General features: G+C 47.9%; 1 protein-coding gene across 1 annotated transcript in view; it reads left to right on the forward strand.

The window, feature by feature from the left end:
* Window positions 1–653: 653 nt before the first annotated feature.
* Window positions 654–27,720, forward strand: part of LOC146189763 (receptor-type guanylate cyclase Gyc76C-like) — a 266,102-nt gene continuing 239,035 nt past the window's right edge. Inside the window, exon 1 of the mRNA XM_084604526.1 lies at window positions 654–2,000. The gene's annotated coding sequence lies outside the window, so the exon portion shown is untranslated. The remainder of the gene's footprint in view (window positions 2,001–27,720) is intronic.

Here is a 27,720-nt window from a genome sequence, read left to right on the forward strand (position 1 = left end):
ACGACACCGGCGTTGGACACTAAGGACACCGCCATGTTCTTTTCCTTGGTCGTATCAGCTGTTTCGCATTTCATCTTGCGAACTTCTTTACCCTCGCAGCGCTAAAATTGGAAGGCGAGGCTATGTGGGAGTGCGTACTCGGTCATTCCACACGCTCAGAGTTCTCTGTCCGCAAGTAGTGAAAATAACAAAAAGAAGTAAAACAAGAAGCGAAGAGAGTGAGTGAGAAATGGTGACAGGATGACGGGAAGTATCCAAAGTTCGCGCCAAGTGAGAGAAAAAAGAATAGAAACATGCCTCGCGCCACACTGCACGCGCGCTTTCCGGTCGAGCAGCCGAACCTTCGCCTTTTATTTCGCCCATGCTGCGAACCACGCGGCGGTTGGCCACGTGGTGAGGAGGCGGCAACGTCACGTGACGAGTAGCGCTGACCACGTGGGTTATCACGTGATAAAAACCGCGCGGCAGCGCGCGCGCGCGTCTCGATTCGCGCCGAAAATACGAGGAGGAGAGGTAAGAAAGGAGAGAGACAGAAGAGGCGGCTAGCGCGAGCTGAGGGCGAGGGTATAGCGAGCACGCGTGCGAAAGGAAGGAAGGAAGGAAGAAGGGAGTCTGGGGCGGAGAGTACGGCCTAAGCAGCGGCGGCGGTTGCTGCTGTGGCTGGTTTGGGCTGGCTTTTTGCCTCTTTTTTAATCGTAGTCCGGAGGTTGGTTGCGCGCCCGCTCCTTCGTTCTGACTCTCCACTCTCGCCGACAACACCTCTCTCTCTCTTCCTCCTCCCATCCACCGGATTCTTCAGCTTCCCCCACTCAGTTAGGGTGTTTGTCTTTTGTGCATCTGTTGCCAGCGGCCGCTGCGAGAGCTCTCTCCCCCGAGGTCCCCCCCGGCAGCAGTCGTCCCAGCACGCACACCAAGTGCTACTCTCATCGAGGCGGTCGGGGCGCCTGGTCGCACCGCCGCGCAAAACTTTTCTTGGAGTCCACTGGCGACGTCCGCGCTAGCAGCGTGGAGCGTGCTGCTCGCCGGTTTGCAAGGAGAGAAAGTGTTTTCGCGGCCCAGCAACTCTTCTTCCCCAGCGGAGGACAACGTGCTGTGTGTGCGTGCGTCTCTTTTCTGTTCCTTCTTTGCTGAGACTGCTGCTGCCGGCGGCTACGAGCAGGCAGTTAGCTATGGGTTAGAGCAAGTGCTCGTCGTCGTGTGGCCTGTGAATTTTTTTTTTTTTTTTCGAGCCACGCGGGTTTAATATTTATTTAACCCGCACTCGCTGTTTCTACAGTTTTCAGACAACATGGTCGGTGGTGGTGCAGCAGTTTAGTGATGTTTATCGTTGCTCTTAAGCTTGCTACATTTTGTTTACTGACGGGATATATAGGGAAAACAAACCGAAAATAAGAATTTCGACCTGTGCCCACTGGAGAACTGAACCAGCTGGAGAAAGAGAGAAAACGTTCTACGCTACTGCAACGACGTCGTCGGCAGCGTCGTTTCCACCGAACGAGTGTGCGCTCTCGTCGTTGCTACCGCTACAGGTGGTTTTTGCGCGCGTGTGTGCTGTGCGCGAGCGGGGCTGTGCTGATTCCGCGGCCTGCCTGGATCGGCGCGCCGTCGTAGCTGCGTGGCGGCGGATAGCAGGGGTGATATCTCGCTCGCCCACCCCACCAACGAGGAGTGTGAGTGTCTTCTCTGTGTGCGTCGCGCTTTGGAAAACATGATACCGGCCGCCTCTCGAAGGCGTCGTCGTTCAGCCTCGACTGCCGCCGCTGCCTCGCGGCTTCTTCGCCGGCGTTGCGTCGCTGCTCCCGACTTGTTGTTCGCCGCCGCTTAGTGGTAGTAGTAGTAACAACAGCAGGAGCAGCGCGCGGGGCCCCACATGACGTGGTGCGGTGACGCTATGACCGGTCGGAATTCCATCGCTTCTGCAACCGCCGTCGAGATCGCTACGACGACGACGTCCGAGCGCGTCAAGCCGGCACCGGAAGGCATACGTCTGTGAGGACTTCGTGAGTACCTTACTGCACCCAATTACTACTGCAGCAGCCAGCGCTACGTTTGTAAAGCCGCTCGCACTTAGTCGCGTGCTGAAAGGCTTGCGCTGCGCCGGTCGAGACCAGTCAGTGTTCTCGGGGAAAACGCAGCTGACGTTGCTGTGGGCCCGAGCAACACAGATGCGCTCATCACACGCCCCCTCACAATATCGTTCCGGGCTGAGCTTTTTTTTTCTCTTGCTGTGGCGATCGTCTTGCTGTGCCGATCGCTCCGTGGCCCGGAGAGCGAAGGCAGGGCACCACACGGTGCTGTCGTCTGCTAGAATTCGAGTGGCGATGGGTTAAAGGGCGGATCGCAAGCGTTCTTCTCACAAACTACGCTTCAGTTGTGAAACTGCGTGCTTGTTTTCATTTCAACCATGAAACGTCGCCGAAGCTACAGAGGAAACTTCTCAGTCGCGTCCGAAGTGCATTAAGTAGTGTGAAGCTGTTTGTTGTTCCGTTAAATCGGGCCGTGCGATTGGCGGGCTCGGGTACGCTATTATGTTCCTTTTATTAGTTCGAACAGCGCGCGAGGGTTTCTGTGCCGATTAGCGGCAGCAGCTTTGCACAAGGCAGTGAATAGTGGGGAAGAGGGGGGTGCAGCCATGTTTACTGGCTCGACCTTCTTTATCTGTCGTCGTCTGTCGACGAGTGCTTGGCGCGCGAACAAAAAAACTGCGTTGCAGCGGCGGTGGCGACCTTCCGGCTCCTTCTTAATGACGACGCGTGCGGCCAAGTTGAGCGCCGGCGAACGCGGTTTCTTCGCGTACCGACTAAAAAGAGGCGCAGCCGTGCGCAGTGCGCTATCTGTGCTTTTAAGCGATTCTGCAGTCGTTGCAATCCGCTGTCTTCGACTGAAGCACTTCTCAAGGTAATGGTGGTCGAAATCTGATGAGGTGCCTGCCAAGATGTTTCCGCGAGCACTGTTCTTGCAGGCGTAAGGTGTTCGACAAATTGCTTTGAATTCCACAGACCACACGCTTTCCCCGACAGAAACGCGATATGCTGGGATCTCGAGTTGCAGCTGTGGAGATGTGGAGGGGCGGCTGCTCGCAATGCGGTCTGCGTAGTTCCCTGTCGGGCAGTGCTTAAAGTCTGGCTCCATCAGAGGGGGTCTCAAGTGATTCGAGCACGGATGTAGAGATGGGATAGAAAGAGAGGAAGTGACTGGTGTCCTGTATTGCACATTGTTTTATACAAAGCGGAGAAATAATTTTTCTCCGTCTCTAGCTTTAGGAAACATGTTGATAGTTCTTATTAAGACTCACATTGGGAAACTGTCGAAACGATAGAGAATAAATGTTTTGATTATCACTGCAAGAACAAAAAATGGTCGTCTGCTTCGTATGCATGCAGCCCCTGTGTTTTCAAGCGCAGGGGGTCTCAGACCCTTCTAAAATATTAGTGGAGGTCTCAGACCCCCCTTGACTATGCCCTGCTTGGGCATATCTCTGTACGAAAGCAAGTTTATTTTTCAGTTCTATTTTAGTACGAGATAGAAAATGAATGAGGATAGTATCTTGCGAGGATTTTTTTACTAATCATGCTTTCTCTTCAGAGTTATGCCAGCGGTAATTAGGCCTCCAAATCTGACTGGAAGCTGCCACACGCGTATTCCTCCCCTGAGGCTTAATTTTATGGATGCTTGTTTTGGAAGAGTAACACAGAACATAACGTTTGCATTTACATTAGGTTCTTGAACAGCCGTTCGCGATCAACACTGTGCCATGTGCACGGCTGCTCTTCATCAAAAAGAACAGCGCTCTTTTCAAGTAGTTTAAGTACAAAGGGGACACATATGTTCTTTTAAGGGTATAAGTTGGCTGACGATCGCTTCAGAAAATTCAAGAGGCAATCAAAATTCCTTTTGCACAGTGGAGTCTGTGTATTACATTACATTGTGCCTTGGCGTGCGCGAAATAAAGCTGCTAATAGCAATCAACAACAGAAATCGCAGCTTCCACAATACCGCATTTCGTATGGTGCATTGACCTAAGAAATCGGGCCGGATAATATAATATTTAACGTTTCCGTTCGAGAGAGAATTTTTAACAATTCCGCCATATTGATAACTGAGTATAAACCAATATAAGCCTAAAACTGAGGTTTCTTTTCATCATGAGTTTTTTCTTTGCTTTTTCTGTACGCACACTCAGCAAAATAACTACCGGAAAGGAGAGAGGGGGCGCAGATGGTTTTACATAGCTGGCATCGTTGTAAAACTGATCGAACATCTTGATTCTTTCACTTCGACCCTTAAGTCGACGAAATCTCGAAATAAATGGGGAGTTGAAGCATGCCTAGCGCATCACATCGTTGCGCGGTACGATTCATTGAATTCCTCTGAAGGAGTTGATGACTCGGAGAGAAGTTCCCGGAAACGCAATAGGCACCTGTACACAAGGTCATGCTCGGATGCATTCTCATCACTGCTATGATCAGCAACACGCATCCGCGTCTAGGCAATTCGTGGACACTAAGTGTGCAGCTTTTGTGAAAAATACTCAGGATGCAGAGTTTGTTTCTGGGCACATTGTATGAATGGTTTGGCATCGCCGGAGCTCCACAACAATCGAGGGTGACAGTTCTCGTTTTTATGCAGGATAACTATAGGATTATTATTGCGAAAACAATACTACTCGCACTTTCAAGCCGTCAGCGTGGTCCCGGCGCTAACCACGTTTGACCTTTGACCTTTAGACGACGCCAAGCTGGCAGGAGCTGCCAACTTGGGTCTCTCGTTTCACATGGGACGGTTATGTCAATCATCCTGCTAGGACCCTGGCATTCACGTTACCCCTATAGGCCACTAAGACACGTTCATACGGCTTGGTTAAAGCGGGGCTTAATATGTGGGCTGAGGAAGAAGAAAAAGACAAGAAAGCTCGGTCACCCGCAGCTAATGCTTTCGCTCAATATTTGGTTCAGCAGCGCTGAACCCTTGTAGTTTTTTATTCACCTGATCTAGCAGCAAACACATTCACTTGTGTTCTTACGCGAACTCGTTCGTATTAGTGGAACATTCGGGTTGTGGGTTGTTAGATTGTTGTTTTGCTTTTGAAAAGGTTAGTCCGGAAAGTGCATCTGGAAGTTGCTCGAAGAAAACACCTCGCTGTAATAAATTACTAGGATCTACTGGACAGCGTACACCGGTTGACTCTTATTGCGTCGTGTGCGTGAGGTTCTGCCCGAACAGTTGCTCATTTAATTGATTGCTTTAGGAACGCTTGCACGGTGGTTGCGACCATTAAATGCGACTGCCAGACAACCACCCGTGTTTGATTGTACCCGCGGGCTGCATTCAGAACTGCTGGTCCTTTTGATCGTCACTGCATCGCAGCCACTACACAACTAGAGGTTTACATTTATGCTATCTATGTTGTGCACTGTGCACGTTGAGTGCTTCAGGTGTGCTTGGGGATTCTCTGCTGTTCTGCAGGATTTCCTCAAAGCTGCCTTTCTGCAGCACTGTGTGTTTTCCTAAACGTTACTAACTAGGCTTGCGCACTCTTAATCTATGTTGCAGCTTCGCTCCCGGGCAGTGCTGTAGGCGAAGTCATTTCTAGACTAGTGCAGAACTTTCCACTTTTTTGGTCTAGACAGTAGTTTAGATTTCTCGGTTGTGTTGGAAGCTTTCTTTAAACCTTTCGCCCAGACTTCTACCGGGCTTTCCATATTTTCTTCATACCTTCGTCCAGGCAGTGATCTATGTGTGCATGGTACTTTTCTACTGTGCTGCAGCCTTTCCTCAATACTTCTGTCCAGATTTGCGTAACACTTTCCATCCGTGCACTGGTCAAGTCAAATGCTTTAGGCACGCATGAAGCTTTTCTATTATGCAGCAGGCTTTCCTCAAAGCTGCTGTCCAGACTTTTCCACACTCTGGTGCTGACAGTGCTTTAGGATGCATGAGTCTTTTCTACTGTGTTGCTGTCTTTCCGCATAACTTTCCATGTCTGAGATGCAGGCATGTGTTCGGGCAGTGCATTTGACGTTTCTGCTGTGTCAGGGACTCTGTTGAAAGCTGCTGTCAAGACTTGCGTTCCACTTTCCACCAGCGATGCATACTTTGCTTTGGTGAAGATTGCATGGGGACGTTTCTTTTTTTTTTTTTTTTCATGATCCTGGCTCTTGTCAAAGCTTGTCGAGACATGCACATCACCTTCTATCGGGTCTGTATACCTTCGTCCGGGCTATGATTCGTGCGTGCGTAAGACCTTTCTTGAAACTCTTTAACGAACAGAGTTTAGCCCCAGTTTAAAATTCGCTCACTTTCTATTCTTCGTAAGGAATGGATTTGGACCTGGAAACGGTAGTAATAGAGCTGCAAGAGATAACTCTTCGTGATAAAACAGCGCAGCAAAGACACGGACGCGGCTTAAGCGCTCTTTTTTTTTAAGAATTAAGAAAAATGCTTCTCTAACTCGCACAAGACTTTCCAGAGATGCTGCATGCTTTTGTGCAGAAAGCGCTTCAGGCGTGCATGTAATTTTCTAGTTATGATACAGACGCCGGTGCAAGCTGTTCTGCTGGCGCGCATCGGAATGTTATGCTCGGCTGCAGGCTCTCCTTTTGGCTGTACGCCAGAGGCTCAGAATTGCATTTCAGTTTTCAGCTGCACTGGGGAGAAAAAAGAAGAAAACAAAAGAGACTTCTTGCTGGCAGAACAAAAATAGCGCATATGGCGACACTCGTGTTACTGTGCGTGACATAATAACAAACTCCGCGTGTCATTTTGGCCATGCAAGGAATGAGGGCTCAGGGAATTACCGTAGGGGTTTTGGCGAACATTGCTGGGAGGTTGTTGAGAGATTTCTGCAAGGTGCAGGCGGGATTAGCCTTGCGGGCTCTGCTGGCAATCGTCACTGTGCACATAATCAGTCATAGTCAAGAGTCAGCTGCTCTTGTCATGATATGCAATGCAGATGCGAGCTCTGGAGCCAATGTCCTGAAGCCAACGATGAGAGGCTCGATCCCGCCTTCTTGAGAGAAGCGAACATCACACACACACCTTTCCGCTTTGCGCCATCGACAGCGCATGAGACAACGGCCTATATCGCCACACACACCACTTACGGAATTTAGCGGAGACGATGCCAGGCTCGTCTTATACATCCACGCAAGAGTATGAGCAGAGCCCGTGCAAATGCGATGCAGTTAAGTGGCTTCTCTTTCACTCCGTAGGTCACACATGGCTTATTGGGTGAACTGCACAGGGTACTGCTAAGCACCGTTTTCCTGATGATATCTCTTAGCATTCTGGGGGTCTTTTCTTTAACAGCGCTTTTTGGGTGAAGCTGTCCGCCTGTACGTGACTCATATATGTGCGAGGGCACCGACTGGAAACGTATAGAAAAACCTCTGTTGTGCAGATTATGCGCCAGTGTAGAGAGCAAAGAGGCAAGGCATCAGTACATAGGAACGAACCAGCGCTATGACCTTTGAAGGGCGGATTTAAAATCCGCCAGGATCCCAACTCCAACTTTACACCTTCCTCAAAGCCGCCCCAATGCCAACGCTTTGGGCCGTTTTGACGCTTCAGTAAAGAGTTCAGACCGAGCAGTGTTCAATGAAATAACGTGGAAAGCCGCTGCGCTTGCTCCTCGGAACCAGCAATGAAATTTGAAGGTGGTATACTTTGTCTCAAGATGTTCGAGTCGAGCGAACTCGCTACTGTCAAAGAATAACCGCGTTTAGCACGCACGTAAGTCGCTGAGCTCAAAAGTTGTTTGCCTTTTATTGAAGCCTTTAAAATACGACCTCGCAATTAAATCGTCTTTTATTTTTGCGATGACTGCTGGCTGTTCAGGGTATTGGCGTTAAATTTTTGTACTAATGCTTTTGATACCAGATGTCGCCGTCATGCGCTTTTCAAGTCATCGATCTTCGAACTGTTTTCAGGATATCCAGCGCTGGCTAATTTGCATTAATTACCCTGCCTTATTCCTAAACGTTAAGGCCTAAAAGGATACAGTTTGTGCCTCTGTTATTATATTGGGTGTTTAATATATATTCTGACAAAGTATACCATTCTTTAATTGTTACGCACGGCGGATAAATAATCATGTGGACATGTTTTCATTTTCCTGTATATGTTCTGAGCGTATGTTACGGCCAGCATTCGCTGCCGTTAGCTATGACCAACTTCCCAACATGATCCCAGAGGGCGGTTTCTTGCAAACTTGCCCGTCAGGTTCTCCGTAACGGCGTCCGAAGACAAGATACGGGATTCTTGGGGATCGCCCCAGCTCTTGGAAGCAGACCTGCGAGTCTTGAATCAGGCGGCCTTGCTCTGCGAGAGCACAAAGTGCCACCGGCGGGAAGCATTCGACACACATTAGCACATGGCGGTGGTGAACTCTTTTATTACGCCCAGAAACAGGGGACCAGTCAAAGGACCAGTTGTGCTAGCTTAGAAGAGGTCGGCGGGGATCCCTTGGGATGTCGCGGCCTCCACCGCGCTCTGGATAAGCCGGGTGGTGGCTCGGAAGTACGCAGGAGAGACTCCCACGTCTCTGGGCTGTTTGAGTTGTCTGTGTTGTAGTATATACAAATCCACGCCATGTGTATGAGAGTGGCCGGAGTTGAGCAGTGTTTGCACATGGGGGCTATCTGTTGCGGAAAGATCCCGCAGGCTGACGCAAGCCAGGTGCTGGGCGATTTAGGAGGGGGCCCACCTGAAAGTAGAGACACATGGCGCTCCCGCCTACAAGAGTTGTCGCCCCCCCCCCCCCCCCCCTTCCTCACACCTTGCTAACCACTGGTAGCCTTCCATCCGCCGCGGCCTAAGGACATGTCGCGTATCTGTCAGTACGAGCACGTTCACAGCTCGATGCTCGGCCATCGTGACTGAGGCTCAGTTCAAGCCATAGGAAACTGCAGCCCCATTTGCAGGGGAATCTTTTTAAGCCCTCCTCAGCCCCTCTCCTCCTCACTCTCCGGATTGAAGCTCATGGCTGCGGGATTTAACTGCGGAGGCTCCAAGCCTTGCACTCATGAAAGCTGAGCACCTAGCCGGGCCGCGGCTTAGGCCATGGAAACTGGTCCTTAACCAATAGTGTAGGGAGCTGAACTAGTCGCGTGCAGAAGACGTATATCGTCTGTTTAGCGCCAGAGTGGCTCGCACAAATACTAAGTGCTAATCGAAGGTTGGCCAGAGCAAGCTGAAAAGTAGCTGTTTCAGGGAAATCGCTTGTTAACGTGCATACGGCCTGCTCAAGAAATAAAAAAATAAGAACAGGTAATTGGAGTGTGCCTTGTAGTCCTCCACTTATTCCTCTCGGCTAACGGCAGCGATGAAATGGGTTCTATACTTGCCGGTGTTCGGTTTACTGTGCACTCAGTAAGGCGTGAAACAGTGTATGGCGCTGTTGCGGCAATTAACGGAAGTGATTCAGCAGTGCAGCGAAAGCTTCATTACGCTACGTAGAGCCGGTGTTCGCGTAGCACTGAATTTGACCTTCAAGTGACCTTGACCTAATTAAGTGGGGGTGTCCATCATTCCATGGTGTCCAGCCTAAAGTATAAGGCGCCTTTCTTTCCTCAAAACCTAACTTTAAAAAGAAATGAAAAAAAGAAAAACGCTGATTGAAAAGGCGATGCTACAGAGGCTATCGCTGCAACAGTCGCAGCAGGATCGGTGCATCCTCGTCGTATCCGCCTTCGTGAAAAGTTTGGTATACCGGTCGCCATGTTTGCAAGTGGAGTGGCGGTCGGGGAGCGGCCAAGGTATACCGTCGTCGCCGACTCGAGATTCTCGAGAAAACTCGAAGTTTTCTCCGCCGCTGGAGGAGTGATTCGAGTGTAGGTTGCTCTCTGAAACGAAAAAAAGGCCTCGAGGGCCGCTTGGAGTAGAAGTTCAAGTGAACGCGTGTTCGTAAGTACGGCGGTTAAACCTCCACAATTTTTTTAGGTCTGAGGAAGCCTTCCGGACTGTCGAGCCTGGAATTACTTAATTCGAAAAAGTGCAATTACTTCAAAAGGAGAGACACATCCGTGGGGTTAAAATCTAGGTCTTCAGCTGTCGGCTGGCAGGTGGAGAAAGGAAAAACGGATGTTTTTTTAATGCAAAGTATATAGCGTCGCGGAGAAACCTAGCACACCGCAACTAGCCACCAAAGCACTTAGGTTTCTTCTCGGCCAGTAATTACAAAGTACGCATGCGGAGCGTGAGATTGGAACATGAGTTTTCGAATGTGTGTGAGTGAAATTAGAGAGAGATATATATATATTTTAATGGCAACAGGAGATGTCTGCCTGGTGGTAAGCCTAGCATGCTACTCCTGATGAGGGTTGAGGGATGAGGGTGACAGAGTGTGGGAGGGGAAGGGGAAATAAATGAGAAAAAAGAGGATCGGTGTCGCACACTTTCACACGCACATAAGCACACACAGATGAGTTTTAAAGGGTATTGATCAACCCTGTGTCCTTAAGAAAAGTTAACTTTCACACGCACATAATCGCACACAGATGAGTTTTAAAGGGTATTAATCAACCCTGTGTCCTTCAGAAAAGAAGGCCTTGGTAGCTCGCGCAGCAGACGATCCGTCGCACCAAGGACCCAGGACATGTTCAAGGCGCAAGGTTGTTTCTTTAGGTAAGCTTAAATTATTGCGCAGTGTCCTGCGATGTGCAGTAAACCGTTGACAGGAGGTTACCAAATGTTCAAAATTTTCACACACATCACATGTAGAGCACAGAGGCCTGCTCGCTATGCCTATTTTATGTAGGAAGTAGTTTGTGTATGACACATTTAAGCGGATTCTGTGTAGACAGTTTCGATGCCAGTTTCGTGAAATTAGGTGATTGTTGTCACGTATCATCCATACCAAGATCGCCATTCGTGCGTCCTGGAGACCTTCATCGCCGATAGTGGAGGCCGTTCCTGGCTTGCGTTCTGAAAATTCAGCGCAACTACATGAGTAAACTCTTTTGTATCCTTTTGCATTCGGGTTTATCCGCGTCGCTCTCTTCCTGACGACGTTTTCGACCTTCATGTGCCGTCACAAGAGGCCGGGAAAGTAAACAGAAATCGGAACGAACAAAAGAAAAGAGCTTCTGTACTGTCGAATCTCGTCTTGTGCTAATTACTGCTTCCCGGACGAACACTACTGCGGACTCTGTTGTGCTTACTTTCGTTTCGTCACGCCTTCCAGATCAGTGCGAGGCTGTTTCACCACGGCTCTGCCTTTTATTCAGTGTGGTAAACCCTGCTTACATAGTTTCATTTATGGATGTAATGGCCAATTACGACTCTTTTGTGGCGGATGGGAATTCGTAATGGGATCCCTTTGTTGCGAGTGTGGGGCCACCTATTCATCCGCCAAACTGCTTGAGCTCATCAGGAAGGAAGTGCAAAGAGTGGGCTATACCAGGGAAGTGGTGTCGTTAGGTAACGGGAGAAACGGAAAAACCTAACGTAACGGTCAAAGAGACACTGGGTGAACTGGCGTCTTGTGATACGCTGCAGAGAAAAGCAGAGACATTCGAGTGAGAGAGTGTAGATTGCTAAGTGGTCGTTACCTTGCATGTCGCAACGGCTCTCCTGAAGTCCTGCCCATCGGAGTTCTCGCAGAAAGGGCTGTACGGTTAGCCGAATAATGAGGGTGTTGTCGTAACCTCTGTTGTGTCGCCGTTAGGCAGTAAGCTGTACTGTATTATGCGACTCCGTCACGTGGTCTTATTTGCGGACGTTGTTATGCCCGGCTGACCACGTACCTGATTCACAAGTTTTCTTTTTTTTTTTTTTTCGTTGGTTTTGTTTGGTCTTCCGCGTAGCTGCGATAACCGATATGCAAAGTAATCTCTTGACGCTCAGTAGACATGCTGAGATTTCTTACACCTGGCCGCCCGTTTAGCACACACACTCATTCATACACATTATTTTAATGTACTTGTATAAATAGATCAAATTTGTCCGTGTGGTTTCAGGCACATGAGCGTCGTAACAATGTGCAAACCTTATTTATTTATTTTTCAGGCGGGACTCGGACGTTAACTCCGGCGCTGTGACTGACGAGTGAACGAAAGTGCCGAAATGCAGTGCAGTAAAATGAAATGGTACTGATGTAACACTAAAATCTATCGCAAAAAAAGCGTCTGATGTGGTCTGACGTGGCTCGTCAACTGGTTGCATAGGAGTTGCACCCGAAAAGCGCTGATACCATGCAAAGAAAGTCGTTTGAGGTGGTAGCTGTTTGCATTTCTCGTTACTCCCAAAGCGAGTCTTTTCTCCGAAGCGACCATTCACGTTATCGCACATCCTCCGAGCTCGGTTTACTCTCTTCCTGTTGCTGGTGGTCTATCAGGCACATTGCATCAAGGCACTTTTGCGTTTTAGATCTTCTCTCCTTCCTCGCTTCTGTCTATTCGTTGGCTGTCTTGTGCGAGTCACGCCTGGCGGAAGCATTCTTGCCACAATGTCGGTAAAGCGGTAAAAAGCAAAAAGAGGAAATAGAGGGAGCGGAGTGAGGCGGGGCAGAAAGTGAGCCTCGAGTTTGCGTACAAAAGAAGGTGTGGAAAGACTCTTACGTTCAGCATGCGCTGCACAAGTTGCGCAAGAAGATGCCTGACAGTTCCACTAAGCTGATATAAGGCTGTAGCTAATCAAGACAACAGCTTTGTGTTTGCAACACAAGATACTTAACAGTGTGAGGGTTGGAATGGAAGGGCCTTGTTTCTATACCAATGTCCACAAGACCAGAAAAGCGGGCGTAAGAAAACTAGGAAGTGCTCGGTTTCCTTGGTGTCGGTCCGCTCCCGGATTAGCAAGCTCATGACGTCAGACTCCCACGTCATCAATGTTGCGTAACCTCTAAGCACCGACCATAAGTGCAGTCTTGCATGGAGACTTTTAGTTTACCGCGGCCGTCTACCGCTACCGCGCGCCGTCAGCACAGCACCCGCTGATTGGTCCCTGCGTGCGGAGTCCGCCAGAATTTGACTAGAACGTAGCGCCGTCTTTCGCCATCGGGGTGATCTGCGCATGCGTACTGACGCTCGCACGGTGGCGGTAGACGGTAGCGGTAAGCGGTAGCTCTAAACTAAAAAAAAATAAAAAAAAAATAAGCCAACTGGGGCAAATTGTTCAAAAGTTATGTTATCCCGCACGTGTGCTCATGTTGTTGCGTTACAAAAGCGGTATACGGATCGAACGTCGGTTGAGTATAAGAGCTGTCGGAGTAGTACCCAGTTATCGAAAACATTGGCGTTCACCTGCCTTGCGACGCGAAAGTAATCAACGGCGGCAGGGAAGTGGACTTACGGAGTGAATTCTTCAGCAGGATTTCTTTGGGCATTCCATAGAGTGTATGAAACATTTAAATGTGTAAAGCAGACTGCATGCACTCTGCTTTACAAGTTTCACAGTTTAAAATACCCTTATAAAAATGGTCTATAGACAATTTATAGCTCATCTATAGAGTATCTATAGACAAATGTTCATATTTGGGATATTTCTTATTGGCTATGGACAGTCGATAGACTCTATAGCTAAAAGTAAATGAAGGCCACTATAAATTTTGGCTATAGTCAGTCAATAGACTATCTATAGATTAATGTCTAAAGTGGCTTTAATTTTCTTTTGCCTCTATATAGACTCTTTATAGCCACGAGTCTATAATGGCCTTAATTTCCTTCTGGCTATAGGCAATCTACAGACTGTCTATAGATTAATGTTCAGAGAGACTTAAATTTTTTTTTTGGTGTGTGTACAGACGAAGTCTATAATGGCCATTATTTCCTCATGGCTGTAGACAGTCCATAAGCTATCTATAGATTAAAGTCTAAGCAGTCTTTCATTTCTAATGATGCATCATTATACTGCCATAGTGAATCTGTGGTACTCTATTTTAAATTTGCTCCGTGTCTTTAGAAATTTCTCAGTCTCTCCATAATCTATAGCCTTCGTTGCAAGGGCCTGCAACAACCTTTTACACAGCCCGTATATATGATATAAACACCTTGCGTCTAATGAATCTGGCGTGTTTTTATGTATATTTGCTGGGCCTTCGCAGCAGTTTCTTTAGACACTTCACGAGCCCTACACTCTGTAAACTGAGCCGATCCCTGTCGAAAAAACTACAGAACCGTGTCAAAAATACGACAAAATATTCTGTTGTTCTGTCGTAAACGTCAGATTTTTCTGTAGTTCTGTAGTTTTTCTGTAGTATATTTCTGTTGTCCGTAGTTTTGTAGCACTTTCCTGTTGTAATTACAAAAGTTTCTGATGTTAATAGAGAACGTTCTATTGTCACAATAGGTTTCCCGTCAAAAACTGCACAGAAAGCCTGTCGTAACAGCAGAAACTTTTATGTAGTTTGTTCCGACTGGGATAGATCGTCGTGGCACTTCGGAGTGTCTAGTGGGGTCGGAGAAACAATCGAGTGGGGTGGGAGGGGAGGCCGTGCACCCACAGTGCTACGTCTCGCGTCGTCCCGTAGTCATCGCTGCTTTCACGCACGGCTGACGTGGACGGCTAGACGAGGTCGTTGCCTCTTCGAAAGGAACGGCGCCAACAGCAGCAGCAGGTGCTGCGAATACAAACTATCAAAGACCTGCGGAACCGCGCGTCAGTCGCCAGCCGGGCTTGCAGTGATTCATGATCGCGTGCTCGCCTCAGCAGTGCAGTCGCGAACTCTGTAATGCGAGATTGTTTTGCTTCCCCAGTGAGCCTTCCGTCTACAATGCAGCTTTCGGTTTTTTAGCCCGCACATTGGGATGTTGGCATATGTAAGCGTGCGGTGACTGTTGAGCGCGTGATAGTCGGCTAACCGTTATCAATTTCGTTTATCAAGATGGTTGTGTCGTAGAATACGTTTATAAATGTACATTTGGAGACGAGGGGTCGGCTTAGGAATAGGTATAGTTTTATCTCCGCAGAAAATGGAGCTTTTCTGCAGTCAAAACAAACAAGGTCCTTTTGTTTTATTTCTCATACACGCGGCCTGTGCGTAAAACTGTTGTCTTGAAGAACGAACAAAACAGACAAAAGCGAATGAACGTTGGAGCCTTTTATGGGGACCGCTGAATGCATTAAAAACAAAATTGTGGTGTTAGTGCTAGTGGAAGTTAGCCTGTATTAATAGGCTATACTTGTTATAATCAAAAAGAGGCTAGTCTCACCGAAAATGAAGCTTCTATTAGACAGAAAAGATTTATTTTTGTAAAAATACAGGTGTCGCCATCCCCGGCCGATCTCACAATTAAAAAATGCCTCTGTCGACACGGGCTTTTATCCTGGAATCCCAAAACGTACTCTACACGGTGCCGTTTGCTTCAATACGGTGGCAACTCGTCCTTTTCGGTGATGACGTCACGAATTTGATTGCAGTGGCGGGGAGAGTTCGAAGTCCGGTTTCCGTGCCGATAAATGCTTCGTTTACTGCCAGAGGAAGGTCATTTTGTTTTAGAGCTCGTCTCTTGTGCGCTCGTTCGGCGGTTGAAGCGCACTGCCAATGATGCCATTGCCGGTGTAACCGAGCTAGAGTGACGAGCCAAGGAGTCTTTCTCGGAAGAATAGAATGAAGAGCCATGAGTGAGCGGCGCAGAGCTCGTCTCGTGGCTTGTCTTTCTCTTCCTCTGGGAAACTCTCTTTGGCTCGCGAGAAAACTGCAACTGCTAGAAAACTGCAGAGTCAACTGCACATGCATACAAGCATCATTCAAATCATTTGCCCCAATATGTCGCAAAAACGCTTAAGCAACCACTGCCCTGAGATTTCGCATTTGGGAGTATTGTAACCGCCCTTATGTATACCTTTGTTTCTTTTTTTTTCTTTTTTTTTAATTTGAAAAACTTTTCAGTCGCGAAGTCCTCACTATTCCTGTAATTGCCATCCTTATCATTCACGTTCCTGTAGCTTGCTGCGCTCTCCGCTGCTTAAATTAGATCAGTTTCGTCAGATCGATGTAAGCAAGCTTCTCATTTTGCGCTGTGCGCATTTAACTCCTCCTGTAGTTAGCATAGTGTGAGTGCGTTTGCATTCTCTCGTCACGTCTTTTTTCCTTTCTTTAAAGCACTTCTTGCGGCGATAGAGGGCGCTTTCATTGCCCTCATGATCATGACGATGTGCTAGCCAACATCATTATCATTATCACAAGGTAGGAATGACTGCCTGCCGAGTGGTGGTGATGATGATGATGATGATGAAAACATTTATTGACATTGGCTTAGATTAAGGGAAGGCTGGCCTGGTCCCTAGTCCGGGACGCCGTTGGTAAAAGCCGCTGCCCGTGCTCTTTCGACGAGGGCTCGTTGTTCCTCGAGGTCCGACCAGGACAGGGCTGCCTCCCAGCCTTCCCACGTTGGCTGATTTATTATGTCAATACTGGTATTTTGTTGACAAGCCCATACCATATGGTATAAGTTTGCCTTTTGGCCACAAAATTTGCACAGCGCCGAAAAGTATTCGGGCTCAATGGCGAGAAGTGTTGCTGGAGTATTAAATGACATAGTTTGTAACCTTCGAAGGTGACACTCTTCTGACTTACTAAGACCCTTAGCGGGCTTCGGGAATGTCTGCCTTTCAAGGCGCAAATGCTGTAATATCTCTGAATATGTTGTTAACGGAGAGGGGGAGCCTAAATCAGCAAGGGAGGACGTAGAAGGATTTCGGGGAAGAAAAGCTCGGGCCGAAGCGTGTGCGCGTTCGTTTCCTTCAGTAAACGGAATGAGTGGATTGCGCTAGATTTTGAAGTTGGGTAGACGGCGATTCTGGAACACATGCTAGAGAAACGAGAAGGACGTACGACAACGAAATTACACTAGTAAAGGCTGTCTCTCTAAATGAAGTTTTGTTTAATACAACGCGGTAGATGTGACGAATAAGAAAACAGGGGGAAAAGAGCCACATTGTGGTTACGGCAATGCAATGCGAAGTCAAGCGGCAGCTATGACAATGGTAATCAGTAAGGTAATCAGACAAAGTAAAGTTCAATGATAAATCGGTGGTAATTCTATCAGGTCGTTGCTGAAGCACAGCTAATGGCCCACGGGGAGGGTATAATCAAACGGATTATTTTGCCAATTCCTCTCTATGACGTTTGCGTGGCAGCTTCAGTTCCTGAATCGTGTAACATGACAACAAAAGAACGCATTCGTTTAAACTAATCTTGGCGCGTGCGCTGGCGTAAACTGCCTTTTCATCAACGTTAAGGGTTAGGAGACCTAATATACCGTTTATTAAAAAATTTAACCTCGCCGCTGCCTATTGTTTGCCGGTCAGGTGCCGTGGTTGGTCGCTAAATATAGGACGCTCTACGTGCCTGAGCAGCTCGTCCCCAGCTGCTCGCTTTTACAGGTACATTGGTTCTCGGGGACAGTTCGTGTCGCAGGATTTTTAGCCTAAAAAAAAAAAAAATAATAATAATTGTGCAGCGTGTGGCGTTGTTCTTTTAAATGGAAAATAAAAATGAAAACATGTTTCGCGGCATGACGTCACGCGAATTCGGTTTCTATTGTTGGCTGCTGTGTCGGTGCGTTCGTTTTCTGTCTCTGTGGCCTTCGCTTAAATATTGCTTCCTGTTAGTGCTTTGCAAGTCTGCGCACAGTGGGAATTGTTGGGGTCCGCCGTAGCTTTGTAGGAAAATAAAACTGAAAAAGGCATGTGCGCATTGATGGGGAAGAGTGCGCTTGGACTAGGTGCGCTGTTTGCCGAGCATGGTTCGTACCGTTTCATGTAGATGCAGATGGACTGCGGAAAACACACACACACACACACACACACACACACACACACACACACACACACACACACACACACACACACACACACACACACACACACACACACACACACACACACACACACACACACACACACACACACACACACACACACACACACACACACACACACACACACACACACACACACACACACACACACACACACACACACACACACACACACACACACGCACGCACGCACGCACGCACGCACGCACATACAGAGTACAGGACGGGGCGGGTCATCTACGAAGTGGATCGTGGAAAGAGTTATGAGGAGAGAACCGAGTTCCGAGGTCGAGCAGTGTGGTTCGTTGGTCTGGTCCGTTGCCCCTGATCCAGAAAGGAGGAACAAAGTAGGAGGGTACGCCTGGATTTCCTCACTGCGTCAAATGAAGTATCAGCACCTTATAGTATGGGAGATACTATAGAGGCCCACGTATTTTTCGAGTCTCTCGCAAGCGTTCGTGCTTGCCTGTATGGGACTCCCATTGAAGCCCATGTACTGCAGCGCTAGCTGTACAAGGGTACTAAGCCACCTGTGCGATTCTCCTTTCGCACAGGTGCCTCTATGTGGGCGTATGGTCAGCCGTGAGAAGAACACGCTTAGCAATGCGGACGCGCTCTACTTTGATTGATTGATTGATTGATAGATAGATTGATTGAATGTCCTTTATTGAATGGGAAGGCTCACGGCCATGGATGGGGATAAAGTGGAGTAGACAGAATCTTCATTGCTTAGGTCGTCACTCGAATCACATTACTCTAACCAGGCCACTAAGCGAGCCATACTTGGCAAATATCATCTGTGTGTTGGATGCAAGAAAAATGTAAGCTTATGGTGGTAAAACATTTATTGTGGGAACCAGGGTACATTACAAGGATTGAAGTGGTTCCTGATCCCGGCTGGTGTCTGTCAGACCGTGCTTGGCAGCGACCGCTTCAGCCCAGTCAACCAGCATCTTTTGCGCTGCTGGGTCCGAGCTGGAGACCGCGATCTCACAAACCTCTTGGTCCGCGAGGTCCCATTGTGGTAGTGACTTGAAATCTTCGCATAAAAAATTATGTGATTGAAGATGGCTCTAGGTGCGCCACATAGAGAGCATATGATGCATTGCGTACAACCAAGAAAACAAACGTACTGTTTAGCAAACATCGTCTATACCGGTGGCATCCCGACCTGGCTGCGGTCGAGACCTTGGCGGATGACGCCACGTGTCCTCTGCTCGACGACGCTGAGTCGGCGGCGGCAGTTGTCGGGGGCTCCGCCGGAGGAGAGGAGACGCGAGGGGGAATCGGCCCTGTTTGTGGCCTTATCGGGGCGGCCCTTCAAGTCGCCGTCGCTGGCTACGGTCGGTCTCCGAAAGCGATCCCTCGTGCAGGACAAGAAGACTCTCGAGCTCGCCACTCGAGTGGACGCTGTTTTCCAAGATGGCCCCTGATCGACAGTGATCGTACGGTGTCTCGCGAGTCCTTTGTGGCCGCACGCAGAGCCGTGCGCGCGTCATTTTCTTTGCTATTTTGTAACGAAAGAAAGTAAGTGCACGTTAAAGATCTCCAGGTGGTCGAAATTACTCCGGAGTTTTCTACTATGGCCCTTTTTTCTCCACTTTCACTTCCACCATCCTCCCTTCCCTTCAGCGCGGTCAGGTGTCCACAGAACAAATGTGACAGATAATGCTCCTTTCCTTTCCTGAAAAATAAGAATGAATGAATGAATGAAGCCTTTATTGAAAGGAAGGGATGGCTCTCGGCCGCTGTTTGGGTTCTAAGAATAATAACTATTATTATTCCTAAAGCTCTTGCCTTTATTTCTGACTGCGCGGTACAAAGTGCAGATACGTGGAACGAACCCAATGCCTTATCGTAGTCAGCTGTGCTTACTGGAAATAGAAAATTCTTCCAAGCAGGCCCCAATACCGCATGCGACCTGATTGATTTCATGTAGTTTGAAGAGCATGCATCTGCGACTAAGCCTAGTCAAGTCATTCCTTCTCTCCCACGAGGCTAGGCGGTAAAATAAATAGAAAAAGTAATCCGAACAAGAAAACACCGCCTCTTGAATGAGAGGGATTAAACTGCGGCTAGAGCAGCCTGGCATGCAAAGCGGCATTTCACAACCGAGTAGCGTGACAGATGGCTTCCCGATAAACATGCTGTTGTTATTCTTGATGTGCATTTGCGTAAATACATGTACTTTCATAAGTTTCTTTTTTGCAATGCAAGCGGACAAAGGCACGAGGAAAAGAAAAAAGTAGAATACAAAGGCTCCTCCACCCCCATTCGCGTATCCTGCTGTTTGGCTGGAAAAAACGCGAATGGATTTCAGCTTGCGAAGGTTTTTTCTCCGTTTTAAGTTCTAGGCGGACGAAGCAGCTGGAGGTCGGTGCCTCTGTTAACTTAGAGCTGGGGACTGCGCAGCCTAGGCAGAGAGTTTGTTCCACGTCGAGTGCACTCGAATGTACTTGAGTTCACGTATGTTCTTATGATCTGCAATGTGGATCTTGAGCCGCATAATATAATCAATTGATTTGCGGTCTGCTGACCAGTGTAGCGAATGGCGTCTCGTATGCCTGCCAATTCGGTTGTCGTGGATGGTGTTTTTATGCATGAGCGTAAAGCGGTGGCTGGAGGCGCTGTCACGCACACTAACCGCCACTGCTCAAAAGGTGTTCATCACCGATCCCTCGGCAAAAACATGCTCGGAGTCACCGCACTAGATATATGATAGCACCAGTTGCTGCAGTCTATGCGATGTGAGACTTCATTCGTACTCCTGGAGGAGCTGTACACACGCTGGGTTTTGGAATTACGGCCCCGCCGCAATCTGGTGGGGAATGTAATTTGCGGGCAGTGTCTGGACGCTTGCTACTGGTATTAGTCGAGGATGGGTGGTGCCTGGTTACGTGTCAGAAATTCACCCGTAGTGGATCCTGTAAGAAATAAATTCTTGTTGGGCGCATGGGCGAACCTCATAAAATGCGCCCCCATTGAGAAGCATTGCAGGGTAATCCCATGCTCACCAACACGAGTGTTAGCGCGCACCTGTGTTTGCAAGGTAGGCAGTATAATCCTCGAAAGTTGAAAGGCGCACTAGATCGGATCTCTGACATAACCTACCACCTGCGCCTGGTATACAGATGAAGTAAAGACAGCTTAAATGCCCTGCTATTTCTTAGCTATATACGCACAATGCTTGAAAAATGGCCTTTTTTTTTTTTCCTTTGCAAAGAGGTGTGCTTCGTCCAGGGCGGGTCGCGGTCATTAGACAGCCCTAAGAACTTGTGTTACTTATGCCGCTTGCGGCGGGGGCTAGCCTGCTACCGAATTTTTATCTGTTGTAGGCCGTCATTGCACTCGCCACCGCTGTGGTGGACGATGGCTGTTGTTGCAGCGCGCGTCTTTCTATCCCTCTTTCTTTTCTTTCTTCTCTATTTTCTCTTCTGTGCGCACGAGCAGCGGAGGTGGCTCAGCTACAGAGCCAGTAGCAGGCCCGTGCATTTTCTTTTCCTTCTTCGTACAGCCACAACAACAACAACGTATGGAATGGCTTGTCCGTCAGTTGTGACAGGCCGGGTCCCACATCAGCAACTTGCGTACTCGGCTGCAGAGAACTAAGTGGCCTGCTAGGAAGTGCGGTACTGGCAATTTGAGGTCACAGCGGGAAGTATATATCTTGCAGAGGCTTCGGCTCTGCTGATAATCATTGGTACGATGACAGTGACGATGTTAGGAGGCTGCATACCGACGATGGTGCAACAACCTTGGCGACACACACTCTCGGTTGTAAGAAGTTTGACCGGGGCCGTGCGTCTGGTTTATTTGGATCGAAGATGGAGTCGCACATGTGTGTGGCCCGTCTACAACTACAAAGGGCGTATATTCCGGGCGAGTGACGTTATCGTGATCAAAATCGACGGTTCCTACTGGTAATCATACTTGATAACATACTACACTTCTAAAATATTTGAAGATCGTATATGAGCGCCATACAGGCACCCGAAATAGTGTACGGGAGTGGGTGCACTCCCGTACACTACGAACGTAGCAGCTGCAGTTCTGGTAGGAGTTGTGCTAAATGGTTCGGCAAACACTTTGCGGCTTGTGGGGCATAATCGATCGAAATGGTTCCGCCCGCAGCCTCACAATCGAGCCATTGTTCTCAGTCGAATTCCTCAAGCAGGTGGTGGATTTCTCCTCTTTTTTTTTTTTATTTTGGCAATGTTCCACCGCAGGCAACGACCTCGGAAAGGTCTCGCATTGCTGTCTTCCGGAGTCATTGTTTGGCTGCAGTGGCAATCTTCATGGCACGCCTCGCGTTATCACTGAGGGCATTACTCTCCTGGCTAAGAATCCTCTCTGGTACGCTTGCTCCGGCGCAGATATAGACGGTGTTTATTTTTTTTTTAACTCGAAACCATTTCTTGTCTCGTGAGTGACATGTACAGGAATTGTGGAAAAACAAAAAATGCCTCGACTCCCATTGAAGTCCATGTCAAACTCGCGCCAGAACGAACAGGTCAGCTTCCCTTGTCCAGGCACGAGAACATTGCATACGAGAAAATTGCGAGAGGACAGCGGTAGAGCGCGAGATACAGTGCCCGAAGACACTCTCATGCACGTGTCTTCTTTCGGGAAAAAAACATTCTCACGGCATGCTGCAAAACGGGCGAAATGTAATAGATATAGACATCGCCTTCGATCTGGTTAGAGCATTAGTGCAAGTTCAAAAATCAAAATAAATTAATAGGGCAATCAGGACGAAGCAAGCTAGGCTTTCTAATCTGCATTATTGACAGGGCCTTAGATGGACTCAGAAGCCTTGCCGCTAATATTGGACATAGCATACATTTTTTGTCACTATTAAGCGCTCGAAACTGACTTCATCGAGCTGAAGCAACCGAAAGAACATCTCGACATCTATTCTTTTAAGTAACACACTAATTACAGTGCGACACTATTCTCAATGTTTCAAAACTGTCCGCGTCGGCAGTCAGGCAGCGAAGAGAACTGTTGCCTCGAGGCTCTAGGAACACTAGGAACGGTGTTTTTTTGACATATGTTAATGACCCTGGAGGATATATGCATACCTGTTACTTGCCGGGCCATCGATTTCTCAGGCGTGTGCTTTCGCTGAACACGCGCTGCAGTTCGCACTCCGGAAGAACTCTAATACAACTTGCACAACTTTCCCCGTTTCCATTCGTTTGCCGCGTCGAAGCCCGTGACAAATCTCTTGAGCCTTTTCGCGAGACTTTAGTGTTCTCCCTACGGAACCGACATCTGTGCCTCTTGCGATTGATTGAGTTTTTTATTTATCCTTTGCGGGGTCTTTTGTGTGATTTGGTGTCCTTGAGCAAATTCTGGGTGGCTTAGGCTTATTTTTTCGCGTTATTTACGTTTAGACGGGATTTAAAGGAATGATGGCGCCTGTTGTCAAAGCCGCGGCTCCCGTTTCTTTAATGTCTCGAGCTCGTGGCGAAAGATGAAAGCGTATGTAGAAGAGGAAACGTTACCGACACTTTCGAAAGGAAGAAATTGAGCTATCGATATGCCTTCCCGCTGAGTCTCCAAGCGCCACGCTCGATTACTAACAGTACATAACGCCTTGACATGTACAGATGAGAAACTAGTACTTTAAGTTAACAGACGCACCCCAATCACTTCACGATCACAGCTCTGGGTTCTATGCACATATATATCAAAATGCGGCCAAGAGGCGTCCGTGTGGTGTGCGATGTCAGCGCTGTTGATGTGGCTGTAGGAAGAAGGAAAAGAAAATACACGGGCCTGCTGCTGGCTCTGTAGCTGAGCCACCTCCGCTGCCTCGTGCGGACAGAAGAAAGAGAAAAAAAGAAGAGGGAGAGAAAGACGCGCCGATGTCAGCGCACATTAAAGATCCCCAGGTGGTCGAAATTGCTCCGTAGCCCTCCACTATGGCTCCTCTTCTTCTCTTTCCACTTTCACTCCCACCTTCCTCCCTTCCCTTACGGCGCGGTTCAGGTGTTCACAGAAACAGATGTGACAAATACTGCGCCGATCCATTCCTGTGAACCAATTATTATTTATTAACCATGGCATGGTCGCAGAATTTGCGTGAATATATTACATATTACCTTTTCTGTGAGTATATCAACAGAAATCAGGCTGCATATACGCCGGGGAAGGAAACGAAATATTTAAGATTATTTCAGAATATTTGATCTCTTTTTGTGTGCATTCTACAACTAGGGCTCCATTTATGAAGCGTAATTAAACCAAAATGAGTAATATATGTATTTAGGCACTCAAGGTTAAGCTGATTAGTGAGCGGTGACATATTCGTAACAGCTGCGTCTTTTTCAGAGGACCGAGAGGAAAAACAAGGCCTAGACGACAGTGATGTAACCTTCCTCTACAAAGGCCTCCTTTCTTCGTGTTCGCGTTTGCAATTTCTCCCGCGCATGTCCGACTAGTCTGGGTTATAGTAATACGTGCGCAGACACACGCGCGGGTTCTCGAATTATTTTTTCCTTCTTCTCTCTGGTGTCGCCCGAAATAGCCAAACCTGTTACGCACACGGTCTTAGGTCGCTCTCCCTCGGCGGCTGCCTTTAACGCTGTAATGCCTCGTCCTCGAATCGTCGTTTGCTGCTGGCCAAGCCGATGCATCGCCGATGGAATATCCCATTTGAAAAAAAAAAAAAAAAAAAAAGATAGAAAGAAATTACAGAACTGTATCAAAAATACGACAATAAATGTTCTGTAGTTCTGTCGTAGACGTCAGAATTTTCTGTAGTTCTGTTGTACTTTCCTATCGTTCCGTCGGTTTTTCTGTCGTACTTCTCTGTAGTCTGTCGTTCTGTAGTCTTTTGTTCTGTAGTGGTTTTCTGTCGTAGCTACAGAGAAGTCCGATGTTATTACGGAAATTTCTGTTGTCACAAGAGGTTCACTGTCAAAAACAGCACAGAATTTTTTTTTCCGACTGGGGGTTAGTGTGGTCTAGAGTTTTTTTTTTTTTTTTATTACACCAATTGAGAAAGTTCAACATAGAGCGACGTTCGTAGGCAAGTCTGGAGTGTTCTTGGGTCAAAATTCATAGGTCAGCGGATTTTGATGGACGTGAAATGGAAAGATACCCTTATGCTATGCGATGTTAGTGCTCGGCATCACTCAAGCTGGGCGAAAAGAAACAACAAAAATCCAGGGCCTTCTACACACTTTGTAACCCCCCTACATTTAGACTCACGCAGTGTAGGTCGGACGTCCATCTTGAAGGCGAAGATTACTCTGCCTTTCATTCCCGAGTAAAATATTGTTTTGGCGTGTGCGACTCCACTCATGCTATTCACGAGGATTTTCAGAGTTTTTGAGAACCGTTTCTCGTTTCTCAAAACATGCAGCTAGTGAAAGAAAGTTGCCGCTAAAAGCCGGTCACCGTAAGCTCACAGCTCCGTAATTGGTTTGATTAAAGATTTCTGAGTGTCAGCATGTCTGATATGGAAATGGTTTTGCGAATATTGACTCGTATATGTATAGTGGTGAAGTGAGAACAGAGGCAGCGACAGAAGCAGCATCCTTTCCAACGTAAGTTCCAAAGAAAGAGGCTCGCAGTGAAATACAACGCGGAAGTTTTTGCTACGAGCGATTGGGATTCTCGAGCCTACGTCACATCCGCTTCGCCGGATAGCAGCAATGCTCGCCGCTGTATGCGTGCGGCGTCCACTGCTTGATTCTTTGCAGAGCGGTCGTGCTACTTCGGCGCGATTATTCTGTTTAAATAATCTCATTATCGACGGCGAATATGTCACAGCAATAGACTTCCATCACAGCCGTTCTCTTCAAGACTCATTAGGACAGGATCATGCGACGGTGCTTAATTGTTCACGTTTTTGTTATCAAGACCAGTGTTACTAATTCTTGCTTCTAACCGTGTGCCTATCCCTGAAAACTACTCTAAACGGTGGGGCAAAGTGTTTCTACTGTGTTGGTCATCAGTTGGGCTGCCAGCTGGGAGGGCAGGGCCGCGAAACGGTGTGATGCTGTGGCGAGATTAGAGAATGTGCGCCGCCTTGCTGGCCTGACGAGGCCGATTTAATTATTTTCGAACGAACGAGCCCTTATTTACCTCCCTTCCCCTAATTACATAGCGCGCGAACGAGCTAGTGAGCACGTAAGCGTCTTCGTGTTCCAGCGTCCGGCGAATACGAAGCGGCGGCGCTTGGAAGCCGCCGGCCAACCACCGTACGATTCGCGCCGCCCGCGGCGCTGGAGGCAATTAACGCTCGCCAACAAACGGCCTAGCGCAAGCGACAGTATGAGATGCGGAGAAGCAGCTTGTTGCCTTACGGATCGGCCAGTGAATGTCACTTTCTCTCACTACATTGCACGCTCTCCATTGCTGCCCAGACGTAATTTCGCCCCGTGCACGTCCGCTTGTCAAGCGCCTGTATGGAAATTCTTTAACGGTTGTTTCGTGGGATCCTCTCATATGCCCGACCATCTGGAGTAATGCAGCAATGCGGCGACAGTGCGGTAGCGTCACGTTGCGTGTTCTCGGAACAGACTGGTTACGCCTGCTCGAATTTGTCCATACTTTTTCGCCGCCTTGCTGGCAGCCCCATTGCTTAAGCGCTGGGGTGTTAACGCGCGTCGTTCTGGTTGACACTGTGCGAGTTGTGCGTAGAGGCTAGGATCTTTTGTTTAGAATGTCTTTTTTACCTGATTTTTATTTACCGTCCATGACGGCACGGATAGTGTTAGATGCACGTCCAGAGTGAGGTAGTTGCCACGTGTTTGCTTTCCTTATGGTGTCTTCCGTGTCGCCCGCAGGAAGTAGGTAAATATAGGTTATATGTGCTGGAGCAGGGACGTTTGCAAAGGAAAAAAAAAGGCCGAAGTGAGCACTGAAATTTTGCACAGACCAATAGATACTGCTTGGGCACGTGAGGGAATGGAACTTGGCTATGTCTTGCTTGCGATTTTCTCCTTTACACTTTCCGGCATTCAATGTTATGTATTGATCAGCCGACAGGTCTTGCGTGTGTTTGGAATATTCTTTTCTTTTTTTCCTCCATGCGACTAGTGACACAGTCAAAGATGTTTCGAAGAGGGAAGTGAAATGTGTTCGCACTTTCTCCAACGAAGGCAGCTATTATCCGAACTTGTAATTACCGCACCAGCGCTTCTGTAACGCAAGCACGAATCCGCAGTTCGGCTGGTACTAACGTCGGACAAAAAATAAGGACGCAGTAAGGGCATTTTAGCCAAAGCTTCCTTCAATCGGTGTTCATTATTACGTGCAAGTCTTGCCTCGTTAATATAGACACTTTGTTTAGAGAGCAAAAAAAAAGTCAATAAAGCGAGTCGTCCGTAATAACGAATCGCGAACAAAATTTAGCTATTCAAAAGAATCACACGCACGCACAACTATTAAGGTCTGCTTTCTTTTATGCATTGTTCTGGCCAGTGAAGTTGACACAATTTTCTGTCGTCTGCAACCATATTATCCCGGTCGCAATTTTTGCTTCATATAGTGCCTCCTGCACCCATGATCCTACATCCATGGCACCACACATCTGTGTGTATTTTACAAATCGCTGTTACCTACTTGCCCTCACCTGGCTGTAAAGGTCTGCTCTTTTTTTTTTTTTTTTATTTACGGGGCGTAAGCTACAAAGAGAGTTTTCTTCACAGCCGTTCATGCAGTACGAAAATATGGTAAGCTGCACCGACGGAGAAGCTTCGCACATGAAGTATGAAATCACGGAAAAAAAAACTCTAATTCCTCCGTGTTTAGGATTTATTGACTGCGTTCCTCATCTGCCCTGCACTCAATGTGAAGAAAATCTAACATCTGGTTGCAGCATTAGAGGTTCGCACTGTCTGTATTAACTGCCGACGAAAATACGTAGGCCCCACTGGCTTCGGTACATTTTCCTCTTGTTCATTTTACGGAAAGCGAGTTTCCACACTTTCTAGGCGTAAAT

This window comes from Amblyomma maculatum, chromosome 5, assembly GCF_055883805.1.
Source record: "Amblyomma maculatum isolate TAMU_Amacu chromosome 5, ASM5588380v1, whole genome shotgun sequence".
NCBI classification, from domain to species: Eukaryota; Metazoa; Arthropoda; class Arachnida; order Ixodida; family Ixodidae; genus Amblyomma; species Amblyomma maculatum.